The sequence below is a fragment of the Geotrypetes seraphini genome, chromosome 14, assembly GCF_902459505.1.
Source record: "Geotrypetes seraphini chromosome 14, aGeoSer1.1, whole genome shotgun sequence".
Classification (NCBI taxonomy): domain Eukaryota; kingdom Metazoa; phylum Chordata; class Amphibia; order Gymnophiona; family Dermophiidae; genus Geotrypetes; species Geotrypetes seraphini.
The window spans coordinates 27,583,110-27,597,015 of NC_047097.1; the positions used below are offsets into that span (position 1 = coordinate 27,583,110).

Genomic DNA, 13,906 nt, shown 5'->3' on the forward strand with positions numbered 1-13,906 from the left:
CTGATTTATTTTTCTTTTAATTGTGAGCTCTCCAGGATCAGAAGTACCCAAATGTACACCATGTAGGTAGCCTTCAGGCATGCAAGTTTCTTATATGTTCAGGTACAGTAGGAATTTTTCTGTCCCTGGAGGGCTCACAGTTTACAAAAACGGCTAACTTAAATATTGATGTACTAGCAGATAAACATACAGTAAATAATATTTATGTTCCTATTTTAGACATTTATGATTCTAAAATGGATGTTCCTGCTGCACGTATGTTATGGACTTGTTTTTTGGACTTTGAAAAATCACCAATAAAGTATATGTAACTGAAGGCCGGTTTTGACATCTCCTGTGCCTCATCTTTCATATGGTTGCTTTACCCCAAGGCTTGGTACCTTTTTTCTTGCTCTTTTTCCATGTATTTTAGACCAGGCTCTACACTGCACAGAGCTAAAGTGGAGCCACAAGATATGCACGTAACCACATGAACTTGGATGGACCATCTGTACTGCTTCAAAGCTTACTTTCCAGTGAGGTAAGTTTACTCTGTATCTCACGTGGTGACTTCTTTGATACATTAGGCTGTTTGAATAAGATCAGCCAATTAGAACAGCTCTAAGGATAGCGTGAGTATTACAAAGGAAATATATTTGTACATGCGTCGGTTCATTTTGCCTGTTGCTACCAGCGTGAGATCGGGTTAAGAGCTTTGATTAAGTTTCTGCTACTCTTTTCATTCAGATGTTTTAAACAGTTACTGATGCAGCCACTTTTGGCATTGAAAAACGGCAGCCAACTTTTGACGCCAGAAGAAGCCATTATTGGCAAAACGAGTCCTGTAGAGACTTGGCTGAATTAAGATAAGTGCATATACCCAATCACGTTATTGTTCTAAAGTTTTCCAGCGAATAATGATATTTTTGGTGTGAAGTTCATATGACTCCCCTGCTGTATTATAGTAATTGGGACATTGAGTTTTACGCTTGAAACATCAGCTTAGTTTACATTTCTGAGAATTATATTGTCACATGAAAACTTGTGCCTTGATTGTTTTATGAAAGATTATGCTTTTGCATTAATTGGGGATTGAAAATCAATCACATAAACACAGATATCATTTTTATGACAATGGGATGTGGCACTGTTGTGAATTAGCATTTAATCGGAGTATAATTTTTGGTGCACATACACACACACAAGAGAGGTTTTTTTAAGAATCTATGATTGAAAAACGAATAAAAATTATAATACCAAAAAAGAATCCATGATTGAAATCTGGAACCTGGAAGCCTCGGATTTATTCCTTGCACTATTAAGTTCTGAGCAGGTTTCTGGGATTCTTATAGGAGTATAATTTACTCTTTTCTAATATTTGGACATTTTATTTATCCAATTATCTGAGCTGTAAGTAATTTTACAGAAGTCCACAGGAGGGCATTTTATAAACGAGGCCAGAAAAAATTAGTGCAGAGTGTTATTTTATAAACGGAGCTCCGGGTTAAGTATTGTATATAGAATACCACTCAGAGACCATTTCCACATCAAAAATTGGGTGTAAGCTAACTAATTTGAGCATGGATCTTTATGAGAAAGCATCTTATTGTCAATGAAAAACATAACACGGATAGCAATAAACAGAGCAAAATAACAGTGGTTAAAGCTACAGCCTCCGCGCCCAGCGGCTGTGGGTTCAAACCCATGCTGCTCCTTGTAACCATGGGCAAGTCACTTAATCACCCCATTGCCCCAGGTACATTAGATAGATTGTGAGCCTGCTGGGACAGCCAGGAAAAAATGCTTGAGTACCTGAATAAATTCATGTAAACCGTTCTGAGCTCCCCTGGGAGAACGGTATATAAAAAATTAAATAAATAAAAAGAAGATATATCAATAAAACTTTCAAAGTCAATGTCAAAATTTTATATAATGTATACGTACATTAACCTGTCATCACCCTCCCGCAATAATCTCCCTTGAGACTTCCTTCTTCCTCTCCCCTCCTCCCCACTTGCTGAGATAACTCCACGATGAACATCTAGAAATTAGACTAACATTGCCCACATAGTAAGAGAATTAAAATAAGGAGTCCACAATTTAAGAAATTTCTTCTTAGCCCACCCATCCAAAGAGGTCCCTGAAACACGTTCCATGCGTAAGAGTTCATGTAGTTGACTTTGCCATTGCCATAAGGTTTCCACTGTAGCAGGGACAAAGTAACTAAGGAGTCAGAAAAACAATTTGAAATATAAACAAGAGAGACTGACTCTGTATGTTAGCACAACCCAAGAGCAGGACCTGCTATGCAAAAATATGGCTCAGAAAAATGTAACTCTAAAGAGGGAGAAGCAACCCCCTCTTAAGACAAGAGTTTTATCTTTTAATCATTGCTTAATAAATGCAAAGGCAAGTACCACTTAAGGGTGTGAGTTGTAAAAAACTGACTGAATATCTTAATGTGTATTTTCAAAAAACTTCTAAATAATTTCAAATCTTGCATTCAGGTTGACACTAGACACTTTTGCAATCAAAAAGGTTGAAAAATAAAGGTACTTATCAGGGTCCCGACGCGGCCCCGTTTCAGTATCTGCCTCAGGAGACCCCGTCTGATAACTGCTAGAAAAGGTAACAACCATGAAAAAATTCCAAAAAGTGTCGTTCTAGAAATGAAACATCTCTGTGCAATGAGATGTTTCATTTCTAGAACGACACTTTTTGGAATTTTTTCATGGTTGTTACCTTTTCTAGCAGTTATCAGACGGGGTCTCCTGAGGCAGATACTGAAACGGGGCCGCGTCGGGACCCTGATAAGTACCTTTATTTTTCAACCTTTTTGATTGCAAAAGTGTCTAGTGTCAACCTGAATGCAAGATTTGAAATTATTTAGAAGTTTTTTGAAAATACACATTAAGATATTCAGTCAGTTTTTTACAACTCACACCCTTAAGTGGTACTTGCCTTTGCATTTATTAAGCAATGATTAAAAGATAAAACTCTTGTCTTAAGAGGGGGTTGCTTCTCCCTCTTTAGAGTTACATTTTTCTGAGCCATATTTTTGCATAGCAGGTCCTGCTCTTGGGTTGTGCTAACATACAGAGTCAGTCTCTCTTGTTTATATTGCCATAAGGTTGGCAGAAAATCTCAAATCCATTGGTGCAAGATACATTTCTTAGCAATCAGAACTGCTGTGCAAAGAAATAAACTTGAGATCACTATACCCTTGCGAACGGATCTTTAATGTACAAGCAAATGTCAGCCCGAAATCTCAGCACCATATAGATGTTTTTATAAAAGAGGTGCAAGATATGTGTGTACTTAGATAGAAATCTGTCTAGGAAGACTTTTACTTCAGTATTGATCAAAAAATGCTTTTTAATTTTGTGGAAATTGCGTACTATTAAATCATATTTTGATAAATTTTGTTAGATTATATAAAATCCAGAACGTGACATTGCACTCGATTTTCGATCATATTCTACTAAAGGGAATTTCACTGGCTTCCATTTGAGGCTCAGGTATTTAAATTTGAGATCCTTTGTTATAAAGTCTTATATGGTCAGGTACTTGTCTATTTATCAGAATTGTTTACCTTTTTTAAAGTGGATTGCTACTCTCACATCAAACGGCATTATGGGGCAAAAATCTGGAACAATTGCTCACGCATACTACATATGGGGAATTTAGGAAACACCTAAAAACATACCTGTTTCTGAAGTATTTAGGCAACTAACCTGTACAATCCTACTCCACAATAACTGATCTCTAGCCCTGTTAATAATTAGCTTCTAACCTTGTTAATTCTAATTAATTTGGAACATCTTTTAACCATTGTAAACCGCATAGAACTTCACGGTCCTACGGTATATAAACTGTTGTTATTATTATTATTACGTATCACGTCTCTATTTGTTTTCCCTCCGGCTCGAGGTTGCACTTATAAGAAGTTTCTACAACGTTTGCTCGCCTATCAGGCGGCTAGTTGGGATAGGGAGTAACGTACTCTATTTGTGAGGTCGCACTCATACATACATTTCAGAAAGCTATTAAAACTGACTTTATTTGTGAGATTTCTAGAAAATTAAAGAGAGCTATTGATTATTCTGTAGGCCATTGGGGTTGTCCAGTTTCTTATTTTTGTGAACCACATCAATCCAAGAGGTTTTGCAGTCTAGAAATGTAATGTAATATGTGCCCATGTGCCTTGACAGCTTAGATGCTATGTCACGAAACTGCTTTCATTGTTCGCTGATTGTACATTGTGATCCTCAGAGACATAGACCCAGATTCCATAAATAGTGCAAGAAGTTAGGTGCCTAGATCGATGTCTGGAAGTCTCGGCAGCTATTTTCATTGCTGAAAGAGCATGGGCAGGAGTGAGTAGGATCGCTCCTGCCCCAGTGCGTCGCTAGACCACCAGGGAAACAAGGTAGGCCTGGGGTCTTTATTCTGTGTCCAGGAGGGAGTTGGTGGTGCCTGTTTGGGGAGGGAGGGGGATGCTGCCTTTTCTTGTTAGGGGGGTACGCTTACAGTATTTATTTTTTTGAACAATTATTAAAACCAAAATAAAAAAATATTAACATCCAATCATCTGGATTTTTGATTATCCGGACTACCCTCTGCCAAGGGTAGTCTGGATAATTAGCATTCCACTGTAGCTACAGAATTCTTTGAAAAACAAAAGCTTCAAAAACTTTCCACAATTCTTTCTTTTATTTCTTGGTGTGTGGTTTGTCCATGTAATTACTGCAAAAATTAACTACAATACCGTCTTCTGGGCATTCTGTAATGGTATCAGATCATGTCTTTAGTTTCTTATTTCAGTATATGAAAGGAAAATAAAGGAAGAAAAGAAATTAGCCTATGTTGGCTGTCAGCATGATTCCAGATCGAAAGTCAAAAGTTCAGACTTCGATATTTGTCGTTAAAGACCATAAAGATAAGAATTTGCTGCTTCCTCTCATGGGAGGAGTCAGATTTGCAGTTTAGATTATGCTGGAAATGCTTCTGGCGATGCACTCCATCAAACCACAGAGGCGGGGATAAAGTCTTCATGATCAGAGAAATTCCGGAAACCTGCCTTGCTGAGCCAGGATATCTACCACCTACCTGCAGGTATAGTATCCTCTACCTTCTCTCCTTTCTGCTCGTTCAAGAGACCAGAAAACTGTATGTATGTCTAACATTACTGTACAAATGTCAATTCATAATTTGTCTATGCTTTATGTATTTCAACCTTGTTACTCAAATAGCAAAAAAGAGGAATGGAGGGAAAATATACCAGAAAACAAATCACTCCATTAGGTCAGTACACACCAACGCCAGAAAAAGTATTTTAAGGCGAAAGAAAAGCCTCAGACACGGAGAGGTGTTCCCACTCTCTTCCACTCAAGCATCACTGGCAAAAAAAAACCTTTCGCATATAACTTATTACTGGCAGGTGGGAGCCTGAAAATAGTCAAAACTAACTAGAAAAAGCAAGCTAGTTAGAAAAGAGCCATTCTGAGCTCATTTGGGGAGGACGGGATACAAAACTAACCAAATAAATAAATTCATTTTTTGAGGTGTCTTTTTCAGGTCCTACTACACTTCTCCCTCCGTATTCGCGGTTTCAGCAATTGCGGTTTTGATTATTTGCGGTGTTCAGCTTGCTGGCTCCTCTCCCCAAATTATGTCAGCTTGCATAGAGAAATCGCCGATTCCAAGCGTTTACAGAGAAAATTGCTGATTCCCAGCACTTTTGTCACTGTGTTTTGCCTCTCCTTCAGGAACAGGCCAGGTCTCCCACCATGTTATTCGCGGCTTCGCCATATTCACGTGGTTTTGAATAGAAAACAGCGAGTAACATGTGAAAAAGTTATATGTGGTTTTTCTGTATTTGCGGGTCTGTTAATCTCCTATCACAGTGAATATGGAGGGAGAAGTGTACTTTTTTTTTTTTTGCTTAGTATTGTGTTGCCTTTACCTATTTCTTTCAGAAGATGTCAGTTTGTACAGTTGTCCTTTTAGAACTACAGCTGCAGCATTACACTTCCCCCTCCGTATTCATGGTTTCGTTAACCGTGGTTTCGGTTATTCGCAGTTTTTCATTCCCAGACTCTGCCCCCAAATTTACGTTACAGGAAATCACTGCTCCCAGCATTTCACTGAGAAAATCGATGCTCCCAATATTGTACAGAGAAAATCGTTACACTTGCAGGTCAGGTTATTTGCGGTTTTGTGTCTTTTTTAGGGTTTTTTTAACAGAAAAACCGCGAATAACATATGAAAAGTTATTTGCAGTTTTTCTGTATTCGTTGCCATGCTGTTCCCCTATCACCACGAATGCGGAGGGGGAGTGTATATGAGTCTTTTTTTTTCCCTGTAACTATTTTTTACTGGACTAGGCTTGTTGTTTCCATAGCCATTCAAGTTAAAGCCCACCTGAACATGGTACATGTGATCAGGGCTTCATTGTAGGCAAAAGGGAAGTGAAATAGCGGAAAAGAGACAGGTGGTCCAGAGGCGAGAGCAGCAGGGAAAGAGGGGCTGGGTTAGGACACTGTCCTTTGCCATCTTCTGGGCTGTTCTCCTCCTGTCTTCTCCTCAGTGCCTGGAAGGGAAGGGCTGAACTGCTCTGGAGTCTGATATAAGGTGTGTTCCAGGCCGTTCAAGCCCTGAATGTAATGTAGTTGTGAGATGTGTCCTGCAAGTGTTAAATGAAATAAAATAGTGCTTACACATTGGGGGGAGGGAAGTGGATTTCATAGACCACCATTCTGTGGTACTATATACAGATACTTTCTCTGTCCCTATTGGGTTCACAATCTAAGTTTTGCTTTTGGTTTTTTTTTAAATCTTGGGCAATGGAGGGTTAAGTGACATGCCTAGGGTCATTAGGGTTATTTTGTCGGAGGCCAAAGGATTGCATTAAATTTGTAATTCAAATTGTTTCGGAGACATGCGGGAGCAGATTTCCAGAGGTCCAAAACTCCTTTATCTTCTGCAATAGTTTCCTGGGGAACGCTCTCAGCTTTTCAGAGGAATTTTCCCAGTTAGGAGACTCATTCAGATGAACTGAATGCCAGAGGTGAAAGGTCTGAAAATATGCCAGCACGCTTGAATCTGCATGAGATACTTTACTAGCAAAAAAAAAAAAAAGAACTGTAGAGATGATGCACAAGGTGCCAAGTCTTTATTCAAAAAGAGTTTGCATCCAAGTTATGGTCCAATAGGGTATATACTTTGGAGGAAAGGCGGGAGAGTGGAGATATGATAGATATGTTTAAATACCTACATAATGTAAATGCGCATGAGTCGAGTCTCTTTCATTTGAAAGGAAACTCTGGAATGAGAGGTGATAGAGGCTCCGGAGTATTCTAAGGAAATACTTTTTTACAGAAAGGATGGTAGATGCATGGAACAGTCTCCAGGAAGAGGTGGTGGAGAGACTGTGTGCGAATTCAAAAGGGCCTGGGATAGGCACGTGGGATCTCTCAGAGAGAGAAAAAGAGGGCAGACTAGACGGGCCATTTGGCCTTTATCTGCCATCATGTTTCTATCCACCCTTGCAGGAGGAATAGGGGTTCTGTAGATGCAAGGTATTAACCAAACTCAGGCACACACACACCCTGTTGTGCAGTATATTGATTGAGGACATGACTACTGCTGGCCACTGTGCACCCATATAGAAGTGCAACAGACAGCAACAAACATGTATCCTTCAGTAGTTTAAGAATAGATTTGCAACTAAGATGCCACAGGTTTGATGACGTAAACATGCAAAGTCCAACTTCTCTCCCCTCCCTGATCTCAAAGATTGCTTCACGGGATTACAGCAGTGATACACACACACAAATAAAGGTTTATTGGCAGATTCCCAAAAATACAAGCCCATTCAAAACATTACAAAAACTTAAAAAAAAGAACTACAAATGCATTCAAATCTCTCCAGTCTAAAAATTGCAGAATACATGCTGGCCCACCCCTCACACAGATCCTGAGTTAGAGAATAACACGGGAACAAATTTTTCCTCATCCCCGCAGGAACTAATTTTCCCATCCCGTCCCCCTTGAGTTTTTTTTTCCTGTCCCTGCCCCATTCCTGCAAGCTCTGTTCTTGTCGGCACAAGCCTCAAGCACTTTAAAATCATGTGTTTGAAGCTTACAGGAATGGGACAGGAACAGAGACAAAACTCATGGGAACGGAATGGGGAAATTGAGTTCCTGCGGGGACAGGGACAAATTTATCCCTGTGTCATTTTCTATCCTGAATCTCAAGTGTATGCAGGATTCCCCCCCCCCCCCATCCAAACACAGAAGGATTGCGAAGACCTGCAATGTGACATAAACACGCTCAAGAAATGGGCTGCAACATGGCAAATGAGGTTTAACGTGAATAAGTGTAAGGTGATGCATATCGGTAACAAAAATGTTATACGTGAATACAGGAAGTCCGGTGCAGTACTCAGAGAGACCCCCTAGGAAAGAGACTTGGGAGTTCTGGTAGACAAGTCAATGAAGCTGTCCGCGCAATGTGCCGCTGCAGCAAAAAGGGCAAACAGAATGCTAGGAATGATTAAGGGGATCACAAACATATCGGAGAAGGTTATCATGCCGCTATACCGGGCCATGGTACGCCCTCACCTGGAATACTGCGTCCAGCACTGGTCGCCGTACATGAAGAAGGACACAGTACTATTCGAAAGGGTCCAGAGAAGAGTGACAAAAATGGTTAAGGGACTGGAGGAGTTTCCATACAATGTGAGGCTAGAGAAACTGGGCCTCTTGTCCCTTGAAAAGAGGAGACTGAAAGGGGACATGATCGAAACATTCAAGATATTGAAGGGAATAGACTTAGTAGAGAAAGAGAGATGGTTCACCCTCTCTGAGGTGGAGAGAACAAGAAGGCACTCTCTAAAGTTAAAAGGGGATAGATTCCGTACAAACGTAAGGAAGTTCTTCTTCACCCAGAGAGTGGTAGAAAACTGGAACGCTCTTTCAGAGTCTGTTATAGGGGAAAACACCCTCCAGGGATTCAGGTAAGGCTAGATTCAATTAGGGCACTGGTCTTTGACCTAAGGGCCGCCGTGTGAGCGGACTGCTGGGCACGATGGATCACTGGTCTGACCCAGCAACGGCAATTCTTATGTTCTATTGTCAGCTAACAGGTACTACTACTCTCTCCCCACCCCACCCCCAGACAGGCTCATTTTCAGATCCCTATCCTCTCCCCCCCCCCCAACTTGCTGTTTGTAAAGGTACCAGATTTGGTAAGTTTTAAACAAATAAACAGGACTGTCTGGGTGTTTGGATGTCTTGCTGAACTGGAGGGAGTATGTTCATGTTTTCGAAACACTCTCTCTAGTCCAGCTTCCACCTTAGAGAGAGTGTGTCCAAAAACAGACATCTGGTAATCTTACTTTATACACATTTCCCTCCTCCAGTCCAGCCCTCATCTTGGATTTGGGGATGGTTCTTGTGAGTCTCTCCTGTCCCCACATAATGCTGACAGCTGCCCAAAGTTTGGAAATGGCAGCATTGGAGGAGGTTAACAAGTGATCTTGCTTTCTATCACCCTGCCCTGGAAGGCTTCACTCTACAGTGGCTGCCCCATTTGAGAACAGGAAGTGCTGCAGTGTGAGGGTTTCTGGGGCAGGACAACAGTTGCAGGATCACTTGTTAACGCTGCCATCTGACCAAAGTGTGGAAACTGCTGCGCTGGAGGAGGTACGTGGAGACAGGGAGACTAACGAGAATCATTCCCCACCCCTAGATGGCCAAGGTACGGGTCAGGAGATTGAGACAGAGCGACCAGACATCCAGGGAAACCTGGACAATGGGACAGTACTGGGTAGACTTCTAAGATCTACAGAAATAAAAAAATGACATTTTAATTTAATCATGAAATTGTGATGCGTGTGATTACAGGGCAGACTGGATGGACCGTTTAGATCTTTATCTGCCGACATTTACTATATTGCTTAGTTTATGGATCAGATGAAAATGCTAAAGCTAAAAAAAAGTAGACAATTTCTACATTTGCTTTAATAGTAAAGGGGTGTGTGTGGTGTGTTGAAATGCATAAATGCTCAGCAATAGTTTGGAGTTGGTCCAGAGGAAGGCGACTAAAATGGTACGTGGTCTTCAGCATATAGTGTACGGAGACAGACTTAAAGAAAGGCTTGGAGGAAAGGCAAGAGAGGGGAGATAAGATAAAGTTGTTTAAATACCTACATAGCATGAATGCACACAAGGTAAGTCTCAATTGAGAGTAAGCTCTGGAATGAGGGGGCACAGGATGAAGGTGAAAGGGGATGCAGATGCGGAAGAACACCTCAAAAACTACTTTTTCACAGAAAGGGTGGTGAATGCTTGGAATGGCCTCCCGGTGGAGGCAGTGGAAATGAAGAGCGTGTCTGAATCCAAGACAGCTTGGGACAAGTATGTTGGATCTCTAAGGGGAAGGAGGGGAGAGTAGATAGCATGGTTGGGAAGGCTAAATAAGCCATATGGTCTTTATCTGCCTTCATTTTTCTCTGTTTCTATTTTACAGCCAGGAAAATCTTTTTATTGGAAACCAATGCCATTATTGCTTTCTCATCATTCATAATAGTTTGCTGGGTTTCCATAACACTAGAACAAAAGAGTCTGTATTCCAGCAGCAGGAACTGGATAAACAGCTCACATTCCAGTTAATTATTAACTATTACCTCCACATGGCAAGCAGAAAGCAGCTACTATTCTCAGAAAAATGACACACCCTCAATTTGAAATACTCAGTTGCATTGTTTTATCTACGGCTAAAGATTGAAAGAAGCAGGCAAGAACATAAGAACATAAGAATAGCCTTAATGGATCAGACCAATGGTAGATCAAGCCCAATAGCCCGTTCTCACGGTGGCCAATCCAGGTCACTAGTACCTGACAAAAAAACCATAGAGTAGCAACATTCCATTCAGTATCCCAAAGAATAGCAAGATTCCAGAATCCCAAAAATAACAAAAGATTCCGGAACCGCAAAGAGTAGCAACATTCCATGCTACCGATCAAGGGCAAGCAGTGGCTTCCCTCATGTCTATCTCAATTGCAGACTATGGACTTTATCTCCAGGAAATTGTCCAAACCTTTCTTAAAACCAGCTACACTATCCACTCTTACCACAACCTCTGGCAACGCGTTCCAGAGCTTAACTATTCGCTGATTGAAAAAATATTTCTTCCTATTGGTTTTAAAAGTATTTCCCTGTAACTTCATTGAGTGTCCCCTAGTCCTTGTAATTTTGATGGAGTGAAAAATCGATCCACTTTCTTTATCCCCACCTATCCAATGAGGTCTGCCCATTCAATTCCTACCTCCACTAAAAGAGCGTACTGGCTATGTTAGTTCTTTAAAGCAGTGGTTCCCAACCCTGTCCTGGAGGAACACCAGGCCAATTGGGTTTTCAGGCTAGCCCTAATGAATATGCATGAAGCAAATTTGCATGCCTATCACTTCCATCATATGCAAATCTCTCTCATGCATATTCATTAGAGCTAGCCTGAAAACCCGATTGGCCTGGTGTTCCTCCAGGACAGGGTTGGGAATCACTGATTTAAAGGATAACATCTTTTCTCCTTTCACTTATAAACAAAAGAATGTTAGTTTTCTAGGTGTGTGTCTAATGAAACTTTTCTTTGGCCAATACATGTTTCAGAGTTTGCTCTGTGTTCCAGCCACTTCTGTGAAAAAGAATGGTTACTATGGTTTCAGTTCTGCAAAACGGTGCCACATAAATGGATAATTAGTGAATTTTCTCTGTTGCTACCCAAAAGAATAATTAGGATGATTGGGGGAACAATTAGCTCCAGTTTATGAAGATTTATTCAATGGTATGATGTTTACCCCTTCATTGAATTTTGCAAAATAAGTGATTTCACTTGATTCTTTATTGAGTAACTAAAAGTGATAATACATGTTTCTTTTTAATTTTTAGAGGCCTTTTTTTTATTAAGGGGCTTTGTCATGCATAAATTCTGTTTAGTGTGCATAAAGGCCCATGCTCTCTAAACCAGTGTTTCTCAATTCGGTCCTGGAGTACCCCCTTGCCAGTCAGGTTTTCAAGATATCCACAGTGAATTTGCATGAAAGATATTTGCATATAATGGAGGCAGTGTATGCAAATCAAGTTTATGCAAATTCAAGGTGGATATCCTGAAAATCTGACTGGCAAGGGGGTACTCCAGGACCGAATTGAGAAACACTGGTTCAGAGGCCGAGTTGAGAAACACTGCTCTAAACAGCACCTTAACAAGTGAAAAAACATCATTTAAAACAGGCCTAACAGTGCCTAAAGAAATGGCATTTCCCCGCAATAATTAATTAATTAATTAATAATGGTAATATTTTAAATAACTAGATTTAAGGTTTACAGTAAATTTTAACAAATTATTCTGGAATCGGTGTCTCTTTTTTGAGTTTTGTGAATGGTTTTTGTTATCTGTTTATTTTACACTAGAAGTACATCATAAATAGGCTTCGAAAGATTTTTTATAAGGTAGATACACATACAACTGTTTTCTTCAGAATACCTTAATAAAATAACTTAAGGCAGCTTAGAACATCTCAAAGACCTCGGCGGTGTTGCTGCGTGAAAATCAAGTTGTAACACGTAGTCTTTACACACTAGACTCGTCATCGGTCTAATTATCTTGAAAATGCTTTATAGTGCAATCTAGTTATCTTGAAAGTGTTTTATAGTGCAATCTTTAAAGATTGGGGTATCCCTATTATGGGGTCTTCTAGAAGTAAGGAGATCCTGAATTATCTACAAGGAGAACTGTTCCAATAGTTGGGTAATGGAACCCACAGGGGAAGGGGTCATATTGGACTTAATGCTTACAAACAGGGAAAGTGTTTCTGATGTTATAGTGGGTAATCATCTGGTATCTAATGATCACTAAATGGGACGGTTTAATATTAAGAACGGTATAGAGAGGGCTCATTCAAAAGCAAAGGTTCTAGACTTTTTGAAAAACTAACTTTGTTCAGATGGGGGATTATGTCAAGAAATTGTCTGGATGGGAACATCTGGAAGGAGTGGAAATGCAATGGGCAAAACTGAAAGGAGTAATTGTAAGAGTAACAAACCTTTTTGTGAGGCAAGTAAGTAAAAGTAAGAGGAAAAGGCCACTTTGGTTCTCAAAAGTAGTAGCTGAGAAGGTAAGGAAGGAGAAATTAGGTTCTTACCTGCTAATTTACTTTCTTTTAGCTTCTCCAGACCAGTAGAGGTTAACTTTACGAATGGGTATATATCTAATCATGACCAGCAGGTGGAGACTGAAAACAAAACTTTGGGACAGTATATACTATCCTCCCTTCTCTATTTCCCTCAGTCTGCCGAATAGCCAAGCAGAACCAAGAACTGGAAAACAGGAAGAAAACAATACTCCGAACAGGAGTAACAAATAACATACCCAAATGCTGTTGGAAAATGCAGAGGAGAAATACCCGAAGGAAAATGTCCCCACAGCTCGCCAGCTAAGCCAGCCGAGCCACAGCCGCTGTTCTTTAATTCTCCCCGGCCCTAGAAAAATACTAGAACCCGCAGCAAAAAACAAAAACTGCCCGCGAAAACAGCCCCAACAACAACAACAACAACAGACAGGGTGGGGACCTCTACTGGTCTGGAGAAGCTAAAAGAAAGTAAATTAGCAGGTAAGAACCTAATTTCTCCTTCTTTAGCACTCTCCAGACCAGTAGAGGTTAACTTTACGAATGGGACGTACCAAAGCAGTCCCTCTCACGGGCGGGACCCCCGAAGGGCCGATACCAGAACACGCTCACCGAACACCGCGTCCCGACGCGCCTGAACATCTACCCGATAATGTCTAACAAAAGAATACAAGGAGGACCAAACCGCAGCCTTACAAATATCCACCGGAGGCACGAGCGACGACTCAGCCCAAGA

General features: G+C 40.6%; 1 protein-coding gene across 2 annotated transcripts in view; it reads left to right on the top strand.

Annotated features, from left to right (window-relative positions):
* Positions 1–236: 236 nt before the first annotated feature.
* Positions 237–13,906, top strand: part of CKMT1A (creatine kinase, mitochondrial 1A) — a 105,916-nt gene continuing 92,246 nt past the window's right edge. The window contains exon 1 of one of the 2 annotated variants that reach the window (XM_033919871.1): positions 237–520. The gene's annotated coding sequence lies outside the window, so the exon portion shown is untranslated. Of the gene's footprint in view, positions 521–4,542; positions 5,095–13,906 lie in introns of those variants that run through there. The other variant, XM_033919872.1, reaches the window with a different exon arrangement.